The sequence below is a fragment of the Marmota marmota genome, unplaced genomic scaffold, assembly GCF_001458135.2.
Source record: "Marmota marmota marmota unplaced genomic scaffold, marMar, whole genome shotgun sequence".
In the NCBI taxonomy this organism is placed as follows: Eukaryota; Metazoa; Chordata; class Mammalia; order Rodentia; family Sciuridae; genus Marmota; species Marmota marmota.
In genome coordinates, this window is record NW_026000001.1 from 5,300,169 (window position 1) to 5,303,957 (window position 3,789).

General features: G+C 42.1%; 1 long non-coding RNA gene across 1 annotated transcript in view; it reads right to left on the minus strand.

Annotated features, from left to right (window-relative positions):
• Positions 1-3,359, minus strand: part of LOC107157064 — a 56,045-nt gene extending 52,686 nt beyond the window's left edge. The window contains exon 1 of the long non-coding RNA XR_007349346.1: positions 1,332-3,359. This is a non-coding gene — a long non-coding RNA (uncharacterized LOC107157064). The remainder of the gene's footprint in view (positions 1-1,331) is intronic.
• Positions 3,360-3,789: the final 430 nt, after the last annotated feature.

Sequence of the window (3,789 nt, forward strand, 5' to 3'; positions counted from 1 at the left end):
ATCCTCAATAAAATTCTGGCGAATCAGATACAAAAGCATATCAAAAAAATTGTGCACCACGATCAAGTAGGATTCATCCCTGGGATGCAAGGCTGGTTCAATATATGGAAACCAATAAATGTTATTCACCACATCAACAGACTTAAAAATAAGAACCATATGATCATCTCGATAGATGCGGAAAAAGCATTCGACAAAGTACAGCATCCTTTTATGTTCAAAACTCTAGAAAAACTAGGGATAACAGGAACATACCTCAATATTGTAAAAGCAATCTATGCTAAGCCTCAGGCTAGCCTCATTCTGAATGGAGAAAAACTGAAGGCATTCCCTCTAAAATCTGGAACAACACAGGGATGCCCTCTCTCACCACTTCTGTTCAAATTTTCCTTCTTTAACACTATGAGAATGAGAAAAAAAAATACAAACCATTTTTTTTTTGGTAAAGCCTTCTGAATTTGAGTGGAAATTTTATACACCTCTCCAGGAAGCCACACTGGGCTTTTTCAGTAGTAATTAAATCTCTGCCAGTGATCCCACTGGGGGCATGAAAGGATTTCTGGAATGATGCTCTGTTTCAACCCAAACAAACAGCTGAGTCTGGATTGGGAACATTTGTGTCATAGGATCTTGAGAAGGCTGGATATATGCTTTCCCTCCTTTTTGCCACTTTCCAAAAGAAATGGTTGAAATTCTTATTTATTTATTTTTTATTTGTGTATTTATTTTAATTAAGTGTATATGACAGCAGAATGCATTTTGATTCACTGTACACAATTGTGGTCCAACTTTACATTTCTCTGGTTGTACACGATGTAGCATTGCACCGTATATGCAGTCATACATGTACCTAGGGTAATGATGTCCATCTCATTCCCCCAGAAGCTCTTTTTTTAATATTTATTTTTTTGTTTTAGGTGGACACAATATCTATTTATTTTTTATGTGGTGCTGAGGATCGAACCCAGTGCCTTGCACATGCCAGTCCAGTGCGCTGCCACTTGAGCCACATCCCAGCCCCCAGCTCTTTTTTTAAAAACAGTTTTTTATTTGGTTTTAATTAGTTATACATGACAATTGAATGCATTTATGCAGCAAAAGATAATTGCTTATACTCTGTCTGTCCAGCAGGATTTAGCCTAATAGGACAAACAGCTAAGGTGTAAGTTTCTCCCTACTCCTCCACTTGCGGTAAACATTCAGCCAAATGAGACCTAACCAGAGGTGGTGGCAGTGGCATCAAAGGAGAAGGAGTCAGTGAAGGCAGAGGAAACACCTCCCCAAATAATGTGTGGGGGCTGAGGATGTGGCTCATGTGATAGCTCGCTCACCTGGCATGCGTGGGGTGCTGGATTCGATCCTCAGCACCACATACAAATAAAATAAAGATGTTGTATCCACTGAAACCGAAATAATAAATATTAAAAAAAATAATGTCTGGATCACAAGTGGAGGCCTGGTGGTAGCAGACAGAGGAGACAAATAGCACTGGACAAAGATGACAAGCATGTAATGGGAGCTCGCACCTTCTCATGAGCTTCTTACCTTCATCTTCCCAATCTCCTCCACTTAAATAACCACTTTCTGGGCACCAAGAGCAACAAGAACTTACTTTTGCCAGCAAAGCAGCAAGGTCTGCATTACATATGGCATGTCCAGCCTTGTAAAATAAATAGGAGAACTCAGCGCAGTGACATCGTTGAGCATCAGATAGGTAATTTCCCACAGCTTACCAATGGGGATCAGTACCAGCTGATGAAAAACATGCATCAGCCTACTCCAGGTGATAAGCTACTCCCTTCCCCCATTAACACATCCAGAAGGGTCTCTGTTTCAGATATTCAGACACCACATTGGGCGTCAGCAGTAAGAAAACAAATGAAAATGAAAGCAAGATGCAAATGCGAAATGGCTGTTGTCTAAGCAGCTGTCTTTATTTATACCATTAGGTTACAGTAGCTCACTGCACCATTAGTACATTATTGTTCATTATATCACTAAGTCAGATACATTAGGTTATAAGGTAAGATGTTCTTGTTAATGATCAGATAGGAGTTTTGGCCAAGCATGCATTAGTTATCTTAATAGTTTCTAAGAGAAACTGCAGAATGTTCCCACTGTGTAAAATAAGACACCTAGTATTCTCTGGGAATTTGCTCACCAGACAAATTTTCTGTCTTCTACATTTCCACAGTCACAACCCTTACATGAGACTCAGCAAGAATTTTCAGAGGCACTAGGTCCCTAGGAAATGGCCTGAGACTCAGTAAAATGCTGGAGAAGCCCCAAGAAATAATGTGACCCTGGGAATAACACTAAACTCAAATGAGAATCTGGGGAAAGTGCTGAGAGTTACAGAGACCATGGCATAACCCTGAATCCAGTGTGTCCTTGGGGAAGTATCTGAGCCCTACTGAGACTCTGGCAATAGCACTGGACATGACTGAGACACTGCAAAGGCCCTGAGAAAAAGTGAAAGCTTGGTAAAGGCCATTTCCACACCCATCCAGAGTGGAAGGCTGAAATAAGGTCATTTGTGTCAATTGCGGTGATGCAAAATGAAACACAGACAAAAATTACCTTTATACAAGATTAAGTATGGCTTTCCCCAGGTCTCAGCCTCAAGCTCCCCAAATGGAAGAGCAAGAGAAAATTACAAGAGGCTGAAGAGAGAGAGGGAAGCAGGTTTGGAAGTGGACTTTTATTTTGGGGGATGCTTTTCTTAGGAAGTTCTGTCCAAAAAAAGGCAGAAGGGATAGGACTGCAAGGGAGCAGGTGAGTGTACCTCAACCCCAGTGGGTACCGCTAACCTGAAGCTATGCCTTGCTATCTGAGGAGGGACAACACCCAAGTCACTATGAAATGTAGTAACTGGTCAGAGCCCCCTGCCTCAGGACTGGAAGGTGTGTCCATTCAGAGTGACTTCCCACAGGCCATGAGTCCCACTGAGGCCCTGGGCAAAACCAGCAGCTTCTTGAAAACCTGGGAATATCCTGAACCACACTGAGATGCTAGGGATGTTCAAGAATTCCAATGAATGCCCAGGAAAAGAAAGGGTAACACTAAATTCATGGGAAACACTCATATCAAGTGTTGTGAGACCAGAGGAGACCATGAAACTTATTGAGACCCTTGGGAAGACCCCACAATCCATGAAATCAGAACAAGAGAGCTTGAGCCTCATTAGGGACCTGGAGAATCCCTGAAACCCAATGGTACACTGAAAAAAGAACAGAACACAACTTGGAAACCTTGAAAGCCCTGAAACCCAAGAGACACTTTTGAAGACCTTCAGATTGTACAAACTCATGAAAATGATCTGAACACACCTGAAATATGGTGGACTACCCTGAGCCACAGTGAAATCCTGGGAAAGGTCCTCAGACCTACTGATATCTTGGGGAAAGTACTAAGGCCCACAAAGAAAATATGGAAAAGCCATGAAGCACATTATTGTCTTGAAAAGCACTGGAATACAAAATAAACTGGGAAAAAATCTACAATTTAACATAGACACTGGTGGAGGCCCTAAAACCCACTGAGGAGATATTGAAGACCTTTAGCCCAGCAGAAGCTCTCTGGGAGAATCTGAAACACATAATACCTAAGACCCCAAAAAGATGCTAGAGGATGCCCTGAGCCAGTATAGCCAATTTGGAAAGCGCTGAATCAGACTAAGACCCTGGAGTAAGCCCTGAGTTTACACTCAGAAACTTGGGGTGGCCCTGCGTGCTGGTGACACAGAAGGAAAAACCCAGAGCTCTACTATGACAATGGGAATATCCCTGA